At 44.3% G+C, this 21,166-nt stretch overlaps 1 pseudogene; it reads left to right on the top strand.

The window, feature by feature from the left end:
- Positions 1 to 15,146: 15,146 nt before the first annotated feature.
- Positions 15,147 to 18,083, top strand: LOC141083211 (E3 ubiquitin/ISG15 ligase TRIM25-like; annotated as a pseudogene).
- Positions 18,084 to 21,166: the final 3,083 nt, after the last annotated feature.

Genomic DNA, 21,166 nt, shown 5'->3' on the forward strand with positions numbered 1-21,166 from the left:
ATTAAGCATGCCTTATATAGGGTGTTGATGTCATTAGACCACACCCCTCCTCATTACAGAGATGCAAATCACCAGATTTACAGAATTGGCAGTTGTCTTTCATGCCTATACAGCTTGGAGTAGGACAACATGTATAAAAAGGATGATGTGATCAAAATACTCTTTTGCCTTATAATTCTGCACACAGTGTATAGGCCCATCATTCACTGGATCATCATCCATGGGGCCCATCATATACTGCAGCATCATATGGGGCCCATTATATATGGATATATATGAATATATATTGTATATGCCATGCCTCAACACGTCTGATTATCCACCACCCTCGGATCCTTCAAACGGAATCTGAAAACCTTCTTTTCAGGAAAGCTTACAGACTGCAATAACCATTCTGCTGCCTCACCACTGCCTGAGCTGCCGCCTCATCACCACCAGAGCTGCTGCACCCCCGACCTTCTGTCCCTTCCCCACTATCCAGTAGAATGTAAGTCCGCAAGGACAGGGTCCTCTCCCCTCTGTACCAGTCTGTCATTGTAAATTTGTTGTGGAAACTTGTTTACTGTTAACGATATTTATAACTTTGTATGTAACCCCCCTTCCCATGTACAGCACCATGGAATTAATGGAGCTATATAAATTAATAATAATAAGAATAATAATATGGAGCATTATATAGGCCCATCATACAATGGAGCATCATCCATGGGACCCATCATATACTGGAGCATGATATGGGGTTCATTATTTATGGGGCATCATATAGGGTATGGAGCATTATATGGAGCACATATGGGGCCTATTCTGTATGGAGCATTATATGGAGCCCATTCTGTATGGAGCAATATGTGTGTTACGGCAGCGGAACACACTTAAAAAAATATAAATAAAGCGTGTTCGCCGCCCGGGGTCCACCGTGCGGCAGGTGTGAAAACCGCTGCTAAATAGGCAGAGCACAAGGATGGTAATGTGCACAGGGAAGAACTGCACCTGAAGCACAAAAGCAAGCTCTGTTAAAAGACTCACAGAGCTGCACACATGAACACAAATACAAAAACGCTGGGTCTGTATTAAGTTCACAGACACCCAGCGGCACACGTGCGGTAGCCAAAGATCGGAGTAGTTGTAGACGTCACTACAGCCGAGAGGACTTACCGTGACTGGACGTGTGCATGGCGTCGCAACTGCGGACGCCAAAATCACTGCAGGCGCAAGTTAGCAGGCGCGATGTAGAACGCAGGCTGCTGCAACAGAGGATGCTTGAGCGCGCTGGCGCTAGCGCGCACACTGGCTGTATCCCAATCACTCACACATTCGTATAATCAGAGGGAAGGGGTTTCTTAATAAGTCATTCACCAGTCCAAGCATCCATCACCAAACACACAGCAGCAAGTATGGAAAATACTAGCGCATGGCATAGCGGCCATGCGCACTTTTTATAGCGTACGGGACCTGCCGGAAATCTCCAGAGCCCTGAGCATAACTAATCAAATCAGGAGCAGGACCTGAGCACCTGACTCCTGAACTCCAATGAGAGCTCGTCCCGTGAGCATGCTCAGTAGCAGGGAAAAAGGACTTAGCCTCTGGAGACAAATGTGAGAATGTGGGTTGCTGCATAAGCATAGACTGACCCACATTCCTAACAATGTGGGGCCCCTCATACACTGTATGGAGCTTTATATGCGACTCATTATACTGTATGGAGCAATATGTGGGGCTCATTCTACTCTATGGGAACGTCCTATACTGTATGGCACATTATATGGGGACCATCATATACTGTAGCATTATGTGGAGCTCATCAAATAATGTATGGAACATTATATGGGACCAATTATTCTGTATGGAGCAATATATGGGGCTCATTATTCTGTATGGTGCACTATGTGATGGCCATAATACTGTATGGAGTTATATACTGTCCGGTTTTTGAGCTATTGCAGAATTTAAAATAGATATCAGTCATGTAATGTAAGAAGTGAAGTATTTGTCATTGTACTATACCGCTATTTCTCTGCCGTATCGGAGCATCATGAGTTGTGGTATGTGTTGAAGGGGCCCACTGACACTCTTTGGCCTGGGGCACACGAAAACCTGGAGCCAGCCCTACCCACCACAACTTTAGCCAAATAACCCCCATTTTTCAATGCTTAACTATTATTATAAAGTAAATTAAGGTTGACAAGCTCAAGTAATAAGAACTGATGTTGTTGACATTGAAATGGGCACTGTAGGTGTGTTTCCTGTCCTCCACTCCCTGCCGACTTTGCTTCCCCATTGACTTGCATTGGGTTTCCTGTTTCAGTCGGACCTTTGACTTTTCCCAATAGTCGGCCGATTTCGTTCGACTCGACTTTTGAGAAAGTCGGGTTTCATGAAACCCGACTCGACCCTAAAAAAGGCAAAGTCGCTCATCTCTACTATTTACAATTCCTATAAAGTCCACGGGGGTAATACCTGGAGGCGTTATGATGAAGAATTTTGCCAGTGTTTAACTTTTCAACCACATTTGGGTTGAGTGATTAACCCCTTCCCGACATCCGACGGTATATCCCGTCCATGGGACCCGGGCCCCTATGCCCATGGACGGGATAGTACGTCGGGCACGATCAGCGGCGCCCACGTGGTGAGCGCCGCTGATCGCGGCCGGGTGTCAGCTGATTATCACAGCTGACACCAGGCACAATGTGTCAGGGGCGGTCACGGACCGCCCCCGACACGTTAACCCCTTGCACACCGCGATCAAACATGATCGCGGTGTACCGGGAGTTAAAGGGAAGCATCGGCAGGGAGGGGGCTCCCTCCGTGCTTCCCTGAGCCCCCCACGGCAGCGCAATGTGCAGCGCTGCTGCGGGGGACTCCTTTCCTCCAGGACCCCGAATCCAAGATGGCGACGGGGGCCTTCGGGGGCCTGAGGAAGCTGGCTTCCTCAGTGCCTCCAAAGCGCAGGCATGAGGAAGCCTTCTGCAGTGCCTGTGTCAGATCGCTGATCTGTCACAGTGATCTGTGATGTCCCACCTGGGACTATTTAATAAAGTAAAAAAAAAATAAAAAAAGTGTAAAAATAATTTTAAAAAAATCGCCAAATAAATTAGAAAAAAAAAAAAAAATATTCCCCCAATAAATCCATTTTTTGGAAATAATAAAAAAAAAAAACAATAAAAGTACACATATTAGGTATCGCCGCGTCCGTAACGACCCGCCCTATAAAACTGTCCCATTAGTTAACCCCTTTAGTGAACCCCTTAAAAAATAAAAATAAAAAACGAAGCAAAAAATAATTATTTATTATCATACTGCCAAACAAAAAGTGTAATAACGCGCAATCAAAAAGACGCATATAAATATCCATGGTACCGCTGAAAACGTCATCTTGTCCCGCAAAAAACCAGCTGCCACACAGCATCATCAGCAAAAAAATAAAAAAGTTATAGCTCGCAGAATAAAGCGATGCAAAAATAATTATTTTTTATATAAAATAGTTTTCATTGCATAAAACCGACAAAAACATAAAAAAACGACCTAAATGAGGTATCGCTGCAACCGTACTGACCCGAAGAATAAAACCGCTTTATCAATTTTACCGCACGCGGAACGGTGTAAACGCACCCCCCAAAAGAAATTCATGAAACGCTGGTTTTTCTTCATTCTGCGTCCCAAAAATCGGAATAAAAAGCGATCAAAAAATTTCACGTGCCCGAAAATGGTACCAATAAAAACGTCAACTCGTCCTGCAAATAATAAGACCTCACATGACCCGGTGGGTCAAAATACGGAAAAATTATAGCTCTCAATATGTGGTGATGCAAAAACTATTTTTACAATAAAAAGCGTCTTTTAGCGTGCGACAGCCGCCAAACATAAAAACCGCCATAAATAGTAAATCAAACCCCCCGTTATCACCCCCTTAGTTAGGGAAAAATAATAAAATAAAAAAAATGTATTTATTTCCATTTTTCCATTAGGGTTAGGGCTAGGGGTGTGTTGGGGTAGGGTTAGGGCTAGGGTTAGGGTTAGGGTAGGGTTAGGGTTAGGGCTAGGGTTAGGGTTAGGGCTAGGGTTAGGGCTAGGGTTAGGGTTAGGGCTAGGGGCATGTTGGGGTTTGGGTTGGAGTTAGAATTGGGGGTTTCCACTGTTTGGGCACATCAGGGGCTCTCCAAATGCAACATGGCGTCTGATCTCTTCAATCTTCAATCTTCAATCCTCCCCATCCACCTCACCTCCGCCTCAAAACTGTTCCTTAACATACAATCCTCTGTCTCCAAACACAGACAGCCCCCTCATGCCCTCTCCTGCTCCCACCTGCTAACACTTTCTCTGCTCCTTCTCACTGCTGGTGATATCTCTCCAAATCCTGGTCCTCCTCACCACATTCCCACAGTCATTTCTACCTCCCATCCACGCTCTATCACAACCTTCCGTAACCTCTCCAACCTTATACCCATTCACCCAGCCCCCGCTTCCCCAGTCCCACTAACAGGAGCTCTGTGGAACGCTCGCTCTGTCTGCAACAAGCTTTCCTACATCCATGATCTTTTTGTTACTACCAAACTCTCCTTCCTCGCCATCACCGAAACCTGGCTCACCCCTTCTGACACAGCCTCTCCTGCTGCACTTTCGTATGGCGGCTTCCACCTTTCTCACACCCCCCACCCCAGCAGCAAACATGGTGGAGGAGTTGGTTTTCTCCTGTCAGATACCTGCTCCTTCACCCCAATCCCACTGCCACCCTCTGTTACCCTCCCTTCCTTTGAGGTGCACTCTGTGCGCATCTACTCCCCCTCCAACCTCCAACTGGCTGTCATCTACCGCCCCCCAGGGCCAGCCACCACCTTCTTTGACCACTTCACCACCTGGTTACTTCATTTCCTTTCCGCGGACATCCCTACTATCATCATGGGCGACTTCAACATCCCCATTGACACTTCCCTCTCAGCTGCCACTAAACTTCTATCTCTCACTTCCTCCTTCGGCCTCACTCAATGGTCTTCTACAGCCACCCACAAAGATGGCCACACACTGGACCTCATCTTCACCCGCCTCTGCTCCCTATCTAACCTCTCTAACTCACCTCTTCCTCTCTCTGACCACAACCTGCTCACATTCTCTTCCCTCTTCACTCCATGTCTACAATCCCCACCCCACAAACTTTCACACCCTCGCAGGAATCTTAAACACCTTGACCTACACTCATTCTCCGAATCCCTCCTCCCTCTTACAGATATAAGTTCCTTACACAATGCGGATGACGCTGCCGCTCTATATAACACCACAATAGCTGTAGCTTTGGAATCCGCTGCCCCACTTACACATACCAAAACTCGCAAAATCAACAGACAGCCCTGGCACACCAGCCTGACCAAAGAGCTGAGGCGAGCTTCCAGGGCTGCTGAGCGCAGATGGAAAAGATCCCACTCCAACGAGCATTTCATCGCATTCAAACAGTCCCTCACTACTTTCAAGACCACACTCGCCACAGCTAAACAAACCTACTTCTCATCTCTCATATCCTCCCTGTCTCACAACCCTAAACAGTTATTCAACACCTTCAATTCTCTCCTCCGCCCCCCAGCACCTCCTCCCTCCCCACTCATCTCAGCTGAAGACTTTGCCTCATTTTTCAAGCAGAAAATTGATAACATCAGGGACAGTTTTGGTCAACAACCCCCAGAGCCCTTCCTCCCGACTTCCCAGCCCTCCACCTTCAAAACCAACTTCTCCACCATTACAGAAGATCGACTCTCCACTCTACTCTCAAGATCACATCTCACCACCTGTGCACTCGACCCGATCCCATCCCACTTCATCCCAAACCTCACCACAGTCTTCATCCCAACCCTAACCCATCTCTTCAACCTATCACTAACAACTGGTGTTTTCCCCTCAAGCTTTAAACATGCCTCCATCACACCTATCCTCAAAAAGCCCTCTCTTGACCCATCCTCTGCATCTAGCTATCGCCCTATATCACTTCTCCCATACGCCTCCAAGCTACTGGAACAACACGTCTACCTTGAACTGTCCTCCCATCTCTCTTCTTGCTCCCTCTTCGACCGCTTACAATCTGGCTTCCGGTCACACCACTCCACTGAAACTGCCCTTACTAAGGTCACCAATGACCTCTTAACTGCCAAGAGCAAGCGACACTACTCTGTCCTCCTCCTCCTGGACCTGTCGGCTGCCTTTGACACAGTGGACCATTCCCTATTATTACAGACCCTCTCATCCCTCGGCATCACAGACTTGGCCCTCTCCTGGATCTCATCATACCTAACAGACCGGACATTCAGCGTCTCCCACTCACACACCACCTCCTCACCTCGCCCCCTATCTGTCGGAGTCCCACAAGGTTCAGTCCTAGGGCCCCTGCTGTTCTCTATTTACACCTTTGGCCTGGGACAGCTCATAGAATCTCATGGCTTTCAATATCATCTTTATGCTGATGACACACAGATCTACATCTCTGGACCAGATATCACCTCCCTACTAACCAGAATCCCTCAATGTCTGTCCACTATTTCATCCTTCTTCTCCACTAGATATCTGAAACTCAACATGGACAAAACAGAATTCATCATCTTTCCCCCATCTCACGTGACCCCCCCTACGAACCTATCAATTACAGTAAATGACTGCCCACTCTCCCCAGTCCCACAAGCTCGCTGCCTCGGAGTAATCCTTGATGCTGATCTCTCCTTCAAACCACATATCCAAACCCTTTCCACTTCCTGCCGACTTCAACTCAAAAATATTTCACGCATCCGTTCATTCCTCACCCAAGAATCTGCAAAAACCCTAGTCCATGCCCTCATCATCTCTCGCCTTGACTACTGCAACCTCATGCTCTGCGGCCTCCCCTCAAACACTCTCGCACCCCTCCAATCTATTCTAAACTCTGCTGCCCGGCTAATCCACCTGTCCCCCCGCTATTCCCCAGCTTCTCCCCTCTGTCAATCCCTTCACTGGCTCCCAATTGCCCAGAGACTCCATTACAAAACCCTAACCATGACATACAAAGCCATCCACAACTTGTCTCCTCCATACATCTGTGACCTCGTCTCCCGGTACTTTCCTGCACGCAACCTCCGATCCTCACAAGATCTCCTTCTCTACTCCCCTCTTATCTCCTCTTCCCACAATCGCATACAAGATTTCTCTCGCGCATCACCCCTACTCTGGAACTCTCTACCACAACATATCAGACTCTCACCTACCATCGAAACCTTCAAAAAGAGCCTGAAGACCCACCTCTTCCGACAAGCCTATAACCTGCAGTAACCACCAATCGACCAAACCGCTGCACGACCAGCTCTACCCTCGCCTACTGTATTATCACCCATCCCTTGAAGATTGTGAGCCCTCGCGGGCAGGGTCCTCTCTCCTCCTGTACCAGTTATGACTTGTATTGTTTAAGATTATTGTACTTGTTTTTATGTATACCCCCCTCACATGTAAAGCGCCATGGAATAAATGGCGCTATAACAATAAATAATAATAATAATAATAATAATCTCAATTCCAGCCAATTCTGAGTTGAAAAAGTCAAATGGTGCTCCTTCCCTTCCAAGCTCTGCCATGCGCCCAAACAGTGTTTTACCCCCACATGTAGGGTATCAGCCTACTCAGGACAAATTGCAAAACAATTTTTGGGGTCCAATTTCTCCTGTTACCCCTAGGAAAATAACAAATTGGGGGCAAAAATATCATTTTCGTGGAAAAAAATGATTTTTTTATTTTCACGTCCGAGTGTTATAAACTTCTGTGAAGCACTTGGGGGTTCAAAGTGCTCACCACACATCTAGATAAGTTCCGTGGGGGGTCTAGTGTCCAAAATGGGGTCACTTGTGGGGAGTTTCAATAGTTTAGGTACATCAGGGGCTCTCCAAAAGCACATGACACCCGCAGACCATTCCATCAAAGTCTGCATTCCAAAACGTCACTACTTCCCTTCCGAGCCCCGACGTGTGCCCATACAGTAGTTTTCTCCCACATATGGGGTATCAGCGAACTCAGGACAAATTGGACAACAACTTTTAAGGTCCAATTTCTCCTGGTACCCTTGGGAAAATAAAAAAAATGGTGACTAAAAGATCATGTTTGTGGAAAAAATACGAATTTTTTATTTTCACGCCCGGGCGTTATAAACTTCTGTGAAGCACTGGGGGGTTCAAAGTGCTCACCACACATCTAGATAAGTTCCTTGGGGGGTCTAGTTTACAAAATGGTGTCATTTGTGGGGGGTTTCCACTGTTTAGGTACATTAGGGGCTCTCCAAAGGCAACATGACACCCGCAGACCATTCCATCAAAGTCTGCATTCCAAAACGTCACTACTTCCCTTCCGAGCCCCGACGTGTGCCCATACAGTAGTTTTCTCCCACATATGGGGTATCAGCATACTCAGGACAAATTGGACAACAACTTTTAAGGTCCAATTTCTCCTGGTACCCTTGGGAAAATAAAAAAATGGTGACTAAAAGATCATGTTTGTGGAAAAAATACGAATTTTTTATTTTCACGCCCGGGCGTTATAAACTTCTGTGAAGCACTGGGGGGGTCAAAGTGCTCACCACACATCTAGATAAGTTCCTTAGGGGGTCTAGTTTCCAAAATGGTGTCATTTGTGAGGGGTTTCTACTGTTTTGGTACATCAGGAGTTTTCCAAACGCGACATGGTGTCCGATCTCAATTCCAGCCAAAAACGTCAAATGGCGCTGCTTCCCTTCCGAGCTCTGCCATGCGCCCAAATAGTGGTTTACCCCTACATGTGGGGTATCAGCGTACTCAGGACAAATTGCACAATAATTATTAGGGTCCTGTTACCCTTGGAAAAATAAGAATTGAGGGTGAAAAGATCATTTTTGTGGAAAAAATATGATTTTTTAATTGTATGGCTTTATGTTATAGACTTCTGTGAAGCCCATGGGGGTTCAAAGTTCTCACCACACATCTAGATAAGTTCCTTAGGGGGTCTAGTTTCCAAAATGGTGTCATTTGTGGGGGGTTTCCACTGTTTTGGTACATCAGGGGTTTTCCAAACGCGACATGGTGTCCGATCTCAATTCCAGCCAAAAACGTCAAATGGCGCTGCTTCCCTTCCGAGCTCTGCCATGCGCCCAAATAGTGGTTTACCCCCACATGTGGGGTATCAGCGTACTCAGGACAAATTGCACAATAACTTTTAGGGTCCTGTTACCCTTGGGAAAATAAAAATTGGGGTGAAAAGATCATTTTTGTGGAAAAAATATGATTTTTTAATTGTACCGCTGTACGTTATAAACTTTTGTAAAGCCCTTGTGGGTTAAAAGTTCTCACCACATATCTAGATAAGTTCCTTGGGGGGTCTAGTTTCCAAAATGGGGTCACTTGTAGGGGGTTTCCACTGTTTAGGTACATCAGGGACTCTCCAAACGTGACATGGCGTCCAATCTGAATTCCAGCCAATTTTGCATTGAAAAAGTCAAACGGCGCTCCTTCCATTCTGAGCTCTGCCATGCGCCGAAACAGTCGTTCCCCCCCACATATCAGGTATCTGCGTACTCAGGACAAATTGCACAATAACTTTTGCAGTCCAATTTCTCCTGTTACTCTTGGTAAAATAAAAAAAATTGAACCTGAATTATTTTTTTTATGAAAAAAAGTTAGATGTTCATTTTTTTTTAAATATTCCAAAAAATTCCTGTGACGCACCTAAAGGGTTAATAAACTTCTTGAATGTGGCTTTGAGCACCTTAAGGGGTGCAGTTTTTAGAATGGTGTCACTTTTGGGTATTTTCTATCATATAGACCCCTCAAAGTGGCTTCAAATGTGATGTGGTCCTAAAAATAAAATGGTGTTGTAAAAATGAGAAATCGCTGGTCAACTTTTAACCCTTATAACTTCCTAACAAAAAAAAATTTTGGTTCCAAAATTGTGCTGATGTAAAGTAAACATGTGGGAAATGTTAGTTATCAAGTTTTTTGTGTGCTGTATCTCTGTGATTTAAGGGCATAAAAATTCAAAGTTGGAAAATTGCGAAATTTTCAAAATTTTCGCCAAATTTCCGTTTTTCTCACAAATAAACGCAAGTTATTTGAATGAAATTTTACCACTAACATGAAGTACAATATGTCACTAGAAAACAATGTCAGAATCACCGGGATCCATGGAAGCGTTCCAGAGTTATGACCTCATAACGGTACAGTGGTCAGAATTGTAAAAATTGGCCCGGTCATGAACGTGCAAACCACCCTTGGGGGTGAAGGGGTTAAAGCCACAGACACAAGGGTATGCCTCATGTTGGCCCGAAAGGTCGCAACACCCCTTCACGCAGCGGCCTCTGGTTTAGTTGCTAGCATGGGATCAGATGCCATCTTCAGACCCAGTTCATGCTGGCCGTTTAACGAGGGTCATTGCCATTTCTTCGGGCTCTGCAAATATAAACATTAGTGTTCTGCTAGCGGAGGCCCCCATGCAGCAGTCAGGTGCTCCTGCCCTTCAACAAAATTGCCACTAAAACCCCCAGTCAGCTGGAGCACATGGATCCCAGTAACCACGATGGGGCCATGGCTTGATCTGTACCCCAATAAAGAAGCAGGAGCTCAATTGCGTTTTGGTTTTACCTTTGGCTCCTCTGTTCCCTTCACTTTTAGCAAACATCTGTCCTTTTCAATAAATATAAAGTCAGCCGGGACTGCAACCACCTTTTTGGTTGATTATTATTATTATTATTATTATTATTATTATTATTATTATAACACATGCCTTAACATGGGTTGCCCAATTTCTTGCTACTATTTTGAGCTATTCAGATCCTTCCTGGAAATTGTTTTTAAGTATGGGACAGGTTCACAGGATTCCAGCTCTTGTCAATTTTTATTGGTCTTTTCATTTCTTCATGCACATTTTGTGGTTTCACTGTTTAAAAACCACAACCCACGCCCAGTGATTACTTGTGTTATTGGGTTACCGAAACACTTAAGTGTGACAAACATGCAAAAGAATAGGAAGCCAGGAAGGGAGCAACAAATATCTCATTTTTTAAAGGATGGAGGTCGGTCACAGCATAAAAGGAAAGGTAATCGCAGAGATAAGGCACAATTGGCCTGGTAAAAAATCGGTATGAAGCGTTATGCAACAGGCAGCCTTACTCCCGATGCAAGTCAACCTTCGTACAAAAACCATCAACATTGTGAAACTGACCACTAAGGAGGAGCAATGTCTAATGATTGTGCTCCGACCCCCACCCATGGAATATAAAACCTGTTTAATGCCGTCTAGTATGACAGAAATAGAAATATCTAAAACGATTTCGTCAAATGAACTCTATCGGCCAACAAAAGCCTTGAATTGTCCCCCTAGAGCTGCCCGTGCCTCACAATAACTCCGGCCTGGAATGCACAAATTGAGACATACATACATTTGGCTTTTGCCCTTTAACACAAGCAATGACTTCTGACCCAACCAGGATAAGTTCCAGGGCCATGGAACATGAAAAATCAGACAGCATAATTGTGAGTAGTTCTGCAGAACAGAAAAAGTAGAGGTAATTCCAGCATTGAAGACTAAAATAATGGGGGAAGAGGAGGTCCGGGCAATCCTAACAATTTCTGGTAGAACCTGAGGTGACATACATCCTCTAATGCCTCTACAGTAAACGAGCAAGCCACGAAAATCAAGACCTCTTCCACCAGGTCGACTCTCTGCTCTCTGTGCCGCTCAAAAGATATATGAATGGCATAGTATCCATACTGCAGGTTTGGTACCACCTGCAAAGTGAAAATGGTCACTAAAGCAATAAATCCTGTCTAACATTCACGTGCCTAGAAAAATAAGAAGAATTCCACCGGCCAATGCGTTGAATTTCAGAGATGAGAAAAATTCCTTGGGGGGCCAGCACTTACAAAGGAGTGATAAAATTGAAATCTTGTAAGAGAGGGAGCCTTCTTCCTGAGAGAACAATGAGGTAATTAATGACCAGGGGGGAAAACTGGACCAGGGATTACAAATAGAGGTACCTGAGAACCAATGCTGGAGGGGTCAGTTTTTGAGCTACAGATGTGGGCACATAAGCCTGTGGGTCGCCCTCCCGTCCCAGGGCTGTGGGGTACTCGGTACCGGGCCGGTGTCAGGGGGATGTGACAGTCCATGGCCCTGGGTGCCCAATGTAAATGGTGGATATTTATATTACAGTTTATAGGGATAGTTCGTGATGCCACCTGTGGTGCTCGGCAAGTGTGGTGTTAGGCCGATGCTGCGGGCAGATCCACTGGGACTGATGGTGTGTGCAGTATAGATGGTAAAGCTCCCCACAGGTGGAGCTGTAGTCCAAGGGCAGTGTAGATGAAGTGCTGGCGTGAAGGCGCCGGTGGTGTAGGTACAGGTACCCAAGTGTGGCAGTGCTGGAATAACTTGAGGACACCAGAGTATGCGGTTTCAAAGCTGTACTCACTGTTTGCAGTTCACACCACTGCCTGCCTCCGCACTGTGTTCTCCAGGTCAGGGCCTCAGCCAACCTCCAGGCAGGATAGGATTCTCCCTTCCACACTCCACCAGTATGTACCTTACTGAACGACTCCTCCAATGCGCCTTTAGGTGCGAAGCACTCCAGTACTTAGTTACCCTGGAATGCCTCTCTCTAGGTGTTCTTAGTCTCTACTTGTATGACAGACAGCCGTAACCTGCTTCGGGGACGCGTCTCGGCTCACTATACAAGTGCTGTTGTGTCCCAAGTCTATGAGGGGAGCAAGGCGTTAGCGGCTCACTACTCCTCCGGTGTCTGTTGCCGGACATAAAGATCCAATCAACCTCGGGGACCAGGCCCCGGCCTTTGCGCTCTGGACTGGAAGGGTTATCTCTTTTTCTCAACCTGCTTCCCACCATCCTATTCTCCTTCGTTCCGATCTGTTCTATCTCTCTTCTGGAAGATTAGGTTATCAGTCTTGTTAGTTCCTTTCTCTTCCTTCCCCATGCCAGCATCCCAGATCACTGGGACCTGCTGCAGCACGTCCTTCAAACATCCATCTTCCTCTCTCTCCACCAACTGACTGACCTCCAATCCTCACTGTTCCCACTCTTTTGTATCATCTTACTCCACCCACCTCCCAGCACATCTCGTGTTACGAAGCAGGGTTCCACGAGGGGTGCTCTGCTAACCCCCAGCCTGAAGCTGTTAGGTGGCCCCACTGAACTATCCTTTGTGTGGAGTGTGGTCAGGATTTCCCACCTTACCTGGATGGTGGAGCACTACACCTTAGGAGAAGGTGCAGTACCTCTGTGGCGACTGAAGCCTCAGGGGCGCCACACCTGCATAACAATAGGTGACATCATCATGGCGAAGGCCTCCTGGAATGCATTGGGATAGTGAAGCCAGTTCGCTAAAATGCAAAATTCCAAAAAAGGTGAGGTCAAAAGCAGCAGAAAAAGAAAGGAAGAGCAGACGGGAAGGTGCAGTCATTGAGACGCTTGAGCAAATGAAATGGGTTGGGCTGTCTGCTCTCTTCTCAAGTGTGACCTTCTCAAGCCCGTAATAACCTGCCGAATAACAAAATACTTAGTAATATCTCTGCAGCCATGGGATTTGAAGTGGAAAGCTAAACCGGCTAGATGCTTCTGGGCAAAAATACCTGAAAACACCTAAACCTTGAAATTGAAGTAAATACTGGATAATGACCTCCAATTGAATGGAATCAGATGATGGAACAGGTCTATCACCCACAAAGACATAACACTCTCTCCACGTAAGCTTGCCACGTCGATGGGGCCACAGAAGAACTTACCAGCGCCATCAACTGTTCTCCACCACTTCACCATGAGGGAAGGGCATGGATGACCCTCCCTTGAGGATTTCGACAAAGCTCTTAAAACTTTCTGCCAATAAAAACGAGAAAGAAAATCAGTAATTATATTAATCATGCCAGGAACATGGTGAGCTCAAAACTAAATGTTGAAGCCTAAGCGTTTTTAGAACCAAGAACCTGATTAACAATTGTAGAAAATCTGCAAGGAGTTTTTATGTCCTCCCCGTGTTTGTGTGGGTTTCCTCCATGTTCTCTGGCTTCCTGTTACACTCCAAAGACATACTGATAGGGAATTTAGATTGTGAGCCCCATTGGGGACAGTGATGATAACGTATGTAAAGCGCTGCAGAATATGATGGCACTATATAAGCAATGCATAATAAATAAATAAATAATAATAAAATGTAGATTTTTTTTTTTGGTCCAACTCTTGGAGTGCCAGGACTTTGGCCATTGTTCTGCACACCATAGCTTTGCAAAACTACACCAATATCCAATGAACAAGCCACTCTGGAAAAAGGGGATAAATCCTCGTTAAATGATTCCGAGGACTGAAAATAAGTATGACCATTATTAGTCAAGAGGAACGCTCTTCAAATGTTCAGGTCAGCTAGCAACAAAGACGTAAAACAAATCCAGTGATGAGGAAGTCTAATACCTCTGCTCATGACACGAAGTCTAGCTTTTTAAATGTCTTTTAGTCTACTTCACTTTGTTAGGCAGGTCCTAATTCAGTAATTTCTTGAGTGAGAACAGGTATTATTATTATTATTTATTATTATAGCGCCATTTATTCCATGGCGCTTTACATGTGAGGAGGGGTATACATAATACATACAAGTACAGTAATCTTAAAGAATACAAGTCACGACTGGTACAGGATGAGAGAGGACCCTGCCCGCGAGGGCTCACAATCTACAATGGGATGGCAATATTCAGGCCTGCGTTTGGATAGGGAATGGGAACTCCGCTTCCCAAATATGTGCTAAACCAAAGATAATTTATTTTTTTAAGGGGGTGGAGGGGAAATCATTTTTTTACAAAGGTCCTTGTAGGTTTGGATTTCCTTTTCCCTTAATAATAAAGACCTTCATTTATAATCTGCATTTTGTGATTACTTGTGTTATCTTTGTCTAATATTTACGTTTGTTTGGTGATCAGAAACATTTCACTGTGACAAGCATGCAAAAGAATAGGAAATCAGGAAGGGGGTAAATACTTTTTCACACAAATGTTATATCTACATTAAAGAGAGTGGTATTCTGATCCTCGATATCATTGAACTTAAAATGAAACCAAAAGTACAAGTTTAGCTGCGTGTTTTCTGGTAAACAGAAATCACATTTTTTTCTTCCTACTTCTGTCAGCGATGGCGTCTGCTGGTCTTGAAAAGGTGTTGGAATGTTCCATCTGTCTGACCCTGTATACAGATCCTGTAAACCTGAGATGTGGACACAACTTCTGCCGGGTCTGTATTGATCAGGTCCTGAATACCCAAGACAAATCTGGAGATTATTCCTGTCCTGAATGTAGAGAAGAGTTCCAGGAGCGGCCGACACTGGAGAGGAACATAACTCTATGTAATGTAGTGGAGAATTTCCTGTCTACTCAGCCACATCAGGAGGAGATCACCGGGATCCGCTGCACTTACTGCATTTACTCTCCGGTACCTGCTGTTAGATCCTGTCTACACTGCGAGGCTTCTCTGTGTGATAATCACCTGAGAGTTCACAACAAAGGAGCAGAACACGTCCTCACTGATCCCAGCACTTCTCTGGAGACCAGGAGATGTTCTGTCCATAAGAAGATCCTGGAATATTACTGCACTGAGGACGATGCTTCTATCTGTGCGTCCTGCAGTTTGGCCGGAGAACATCGGGGACACCGGGTGGAGATGCTGGAGGAGGCCTCTGAGAAGAAGAAGAAGAGACTCAGAAATGTTCTCCAGATACTGATCACAAATAGAAAGAAGACCGAGGAAAGAGTCCAAAGTCTGGAGGAGCGCAAGAGAAAAGCTCAAGAAAAAGTATGTGTAGAAGCTGAAAGGGCCTCTGCCCTGTGTACAGACATCAGGAGATGGGTGGACAACCTGGAGAAGAGGATCCTGAGTGAGATCTCCAGGCGGGAAGAGAAGATGTCACTGTCACTGTCTGATGTGATCCAGAAGCTGGAAATAAAGAAGGACGAGCTGTCCAGGAAGATGAGGGACATTGAGGAGCTGTGTAACATGACGGATCCACTGACTGTCCTACAGGATCCAGACACCGGTGACTTGTGTGATCCTGAGGAGGAGGAAGGTGATGACACAGGGGGACATGATGGAGGTGATGAGGACACAGGAGGACATGATGGAGGTGATGAGGACACAAGGGGACATGATGGAGGTGATGAGGACACAGGAGGACATGATGGAGGTGATGAGGACACAGGAGGACATGGTGAGACACATTATGTAGATGTGGAGGATATTATGACGAGAATGTTACATGCAGGTTTTCCTGCTATAATGACTTATCTACAGACAATCTCAGCTGAAAAAACTCAAGGAATGATTTCACAATCCCTTGATGTTCGATCTCCTCCCAGTCACACTCAAGATTTAGCTGTATCTGGTGCTAAGTATAAGTGTAATGATGTAATAGTTAGTACTGGGGGTGCTGAGGGGACGGTGTCATCGAGGAATGGAGAAATCTTGTCAGGATCCTGCAGACATATTACTGGATGTAAACACGGCTGATAATAAACTCCTTATATCAGACGTCCTGAAAACTGCGACCTGGACAGAAATAACACAGAATCGTCCAGAAACAGCAGAGAGATTCCGGGATTATCAGGTGATGAGCGGGAGGAGATTTACCTCAGGACAACATTACTGGGATGTGGAGATCAGTAGATCTGTATTGTGGAGGGTGGGGATGTGTTACCCCAGTATAGACAGGAGGGGGCAGCAGTCACTTATTGGATATAATAACAAGTCCTGGTGTTTACATGGAGGGCAGGTGCGTTATAATCAGTATTCAGTGAGACATAACAGAAAATTGATCCGGTTACCTCACCAGATCTCCAGTGATAGGTTCAGGATATGTCTGGATTATGAGGCCGGGCAGCTGTCCTTTTATGAGCTGTGTGACCCCATCAGACACTTACACACCTTCACTGCCGCCTTCTCCGAGCCCCTACATGCTGCGTTATGGATATATGATAGTTCTATAAAGATATAAGGGGAGCAGCTAATTGATATATAAGATATTTTAACCCCTTCCCAGCCATCAAAATCAAGTAATGGTTGGCACGTCAAATGTGAAATAAATCTGATTTATTAGCACGTAGCATGATACATGTAGTGATTTCAATTAGTTTTGCGCAATTTTGCTTCTCTTTGTGCTGACAGACACTGATGTGTGATTTCCCTTTTCCTCCTCCCTTTTTCTTGTGGTGTATCCTCTCTCTGTTCACTGATTCACAGTCTGTATTGTCTCAATCTTTCATTCCTTCCCCTTGTGCTTTTTCATTATCCTTGCTTTCATACAGTAAAATCTGTTTTATCTGCACTCCCTGAAAACATAGCTGCTTTTCTCCTCTCCACAGTCTGATCTGCCATTTAGAGTCTACCTTTACCTGAACAGAGAGAGGAAGAGCAGAGAGAGTCACAGTGAGTGTCAGCGTGATGGCATCTATCTCATATGCTGTAGTACAGCCAGCTATGTGGAGGAGTTACACAGAAAAAAGTTCAAAAATATATATTTCAAAGGCGTCCTGAAGGAAGCAGTTTTTATCTTTTTGATCACAACATTCTAAATGACATGTTCCTTTTTTATCTGTTGCCGCGACATTTGTAGATCAAGTCTGTTTGTGTGGGAAGTGAGAATTGTAGAGTATTATAGCATCATTTTAGTGTATGGAATATTTTTTTAACATTTTGTTTATTACTATATTTGACTACCTGATTTTTAGGTGTTATTTCTATCTATCTGGTGTAATTGAAACATTCTTTTTATTCTGCCATTTTATCATGTAGGTCACACATTTTTAAGAATTACATTCTAGTTTTGCTTGGCACTTGCTCTTTAAGGCACATTCACCTGTACAAGTTGCCGAAAGGTTAAAAATCTTACGATATGCCAAAAGATTTTGAAAGGTTTAAAATATTTTAAAATTAAATTCTATAAGAAAATGTCACTAACATGAATCATATATTGGGGAAGATTTACTCAGGGAACTGGAATTTTAAAACAAATTGGTGCCTTATAAAGGCTTGTGCCGATTATTTTGATTTATATGCAATAAAAACCACTGGTGAGAAAAGATGGCGTCTGAGCGTTCTCCTGATCGATCCTGTGACTGAAGAGTGAAGGTGTCACATTGGGAATATCACCGTATTCCTCATCTAATGCATTGTATCCTATTGGTGGTTTTACATCACTTCGTTACCAGATAAGACACTATTTTGCATTTTTGTCTCTCCAGTTATTCTGCTCGAAATTACCGACAAAGATGAAGCATGAATTTGGTTTATTTCGTCGACGCGTTTCAGGTTTGTAAACCTTGAAACGCGTTGACGAAATAAACCACATCCATGGTTCATCTTTGTGTGTGATCCTACTCTTGGACCTTCGGCAATGCAGACTCTGAACCACCGTATTCCTCATCTATTTTAATAGGTCATTTGTCAATTACCTATTGAAACAGCTCAAATTATCCCCAAAATAATAGCGAGTAGCTACAAACAGTTTAGCCTTATTAAGTAAGTATATTGCCTGTATTTACCTGCAGGAATATAAATGGCAAAACCGTCACCAAAAGCTGAGAAGCCACTTTACCATTCCTGCATGCGTCCTGGAATAAAAATACCTCCTATTTTTTCGACATCTTTTTATTTCATGGAGCTTTTAAGCATTCTCCATGCAAACTGAGGGGGTTTTACCACGGTGCTACATACCACAGTCGTGATCCAAGGTCAGCTGGACTAAGAGGTGACAAATTTGTTATCTCAGATGTAGCATTTAATATGGCTGGAGCTGCGGAAAAAAATGCAAAAAGTCACAACGTTTTTGCAAAAATATTCAGGATTGAGAGTCCTCAGTAGTTGATCTTGTCGTCCTGATGTGAGTTGGGGATCTTTATCTTGTCCGTGGTCATTATACATGGACAGGTTTTACATTTTTTCTGGTTGCAAGGAAAGGTTCCTGCAGCTGTTGGAGAGGACAGGGAGCTTCTGACAATGATGCTTCTTAAATTTGGGGGCTGCCTAAAACACAGCAGTGGGGGGTCTGGAACAATGGATTTTAATCGGGCATCTTTTTGTAGTAAAGGTTGTAATTTCCGTGCAGCTCCCCTTAGCACCTCCAGATTTGGGTTGTAGGTGACTACTAGAGGCACTCGGTTATTTTCTTCTTTAGCTTTGTAATTTAGCAGGTGATTCCTTGACAATCTGGTGGCTCTTGTAATTTGGTTTTCAATTGTTCTTGGATGGTAACCCTGATTCAAAGAGGTCTTTTTGAGGCGACCAAGGTGTTTGTCTCTGTCCATGGGGTTGGAACATATACGATTGTATCTGATGGCTTGGCTATAAATAACCGAGTGCCTCTAGTCGTCACCTACAACCCAAATCTGGAGGTGCTAAGGGGAGCTGCACGGAAATTACAACCTTTACTACAAAAAGATGCCCGATTACAATCCATTTTTCCAGACCCCCCACTGCTGTGTTTTAGGCAGCCCCCAAATTTAAGAAGCATCATTGTCAGAAGCCCCCTGTCCTCTCCAACAGCTGCAGGAACCTTTCCTTGCAACCAGAAAAAATGTAAAACCTGTCCATCTATAATGACCACGGACAAGATAAAGATCCCCAACTCACATCAGGACTACAAGATCCCAGGTACTTTCAGCTGCATTACATCTAATGGGGTGTACTTAATTATTTGTACTAAATGTCCAACTGGGGGTCTGTATGTGGGGGAGACAGGGAAAAAGCTTAGAACAAGGATGAATGCTCATCGTCACACAATAAGAGAAAAAAGAATGGATGTACCTGTGGCAAAACATTTCTGTATCCCTGATCACAGCAGCGTGGATATGAAATTACTGGTATTGAAAGGAACTTCACATCTCAGAGAGAGAGACGAGTTTGGGAGTACAAATTTATGACGAACTTTGACACTCTCAGTGCTGGAATGAATGTGTCGCATGGATTTATGTCTTTTTACATCAATTAAGGAATTTCCTTTTAAAACCTTGTGGGGCAACACAGAACTAGACCCCAATCAGAGGACCATAAAACATCCAGACTCCTTATCTATGAACTGGTCCAATGTTTATATTTATGTTTCTCCCTCTCCCATATTGATAGTTCTGCTTCACGTCACTTGTCTTATCTATTGCATTTTTTCTAGGCTGTATTGTGCATAAATATGTGACTTCAGATTTTGTATTAGTCTAGCCTGATGAAGAGACCTGAGTAGTCTCGAAAGCTGCAATGTGTTACCATCTTTTCAGTTAGCCATTAAAAGGTATCAACTACTGAGGACTCTCAATCCTGAATATTTTTCTGTCTACTGGCTAACACGGTACAAAGATATACATCTTTCCTGTATCAAAATGGAGGATACCAGAATGTACCGCATCTTTATGGAACTAAAACCACTTCTGAAGAAACGTGCACAAATGGACAGCGACATTTTTTTCTTATCTAAATGCAAAAAGGAGAATCTAATTCCCAAAGGACTCTGGATTACAAACCCAATTCTTCATACCTACAATACCCATTATGCACAAAACCTTTGTCACAGGACTTCTGAGAGACTAAGGAACCACCTTTTACATGTCTGCTACAGCATAAGGAGTAAAGTCCAGGGGCAATTTGAAACTCTGAGGAAAACACTTACAGAAAGCACAGAGCAAAAATTACAACAATACTACAACAAACTACGGACCTTTCTGGTTCATAACAAGGAAAAGAAACTGCACAGACTGCGTCTCAATTCAGGACTCTATACAAACAGATACAAAACAAATCCAAAACCTGACAACTTGGACAACCACTCCATTCCAGACACAAAAGCATCTAACTGTGTCATCAATCTCTCAGATTATAAACCCAACACAGTGGAGCTGGCCGTGCTTTCTAGAGGACTCTCATTTTGTCCCACTAAGGCCCTAGATAAAACTGAACTCTGCAGTGATATGGAACAGTATTTCAGGAGACTGCGCCTGAGGGAATATTTCAATGATACAGAAGATTCAGAAAACACTCAGACCGAAGGAAAAGGGATCGTAACAACTAGGAAAAGGTCAGACTGGACACCTCCACCTGGACGCAACCCTCATTTGGATAAATATATAGACTCCTTCAGACATTTGATAAAATCCACAATCATAGACACTAACAGGAG

The sequence above is a fragment of the Dendrobates tinctorius genome, unplaced genomic scaffold (assembly GCF_039654945.1).
Source record: "Dendrobates tinctorius isolate UK_male_01 unplaced genomic scaffold, ASM3965494v1 ptg000020l, whole genome shotgun sequence".
Lineage (NCBI taxonomy): Eukaryota > Metazoa > Chordata > Amphibia > Anura > Dendrobatidae > Dendrobates > Dendrobates tinctorius.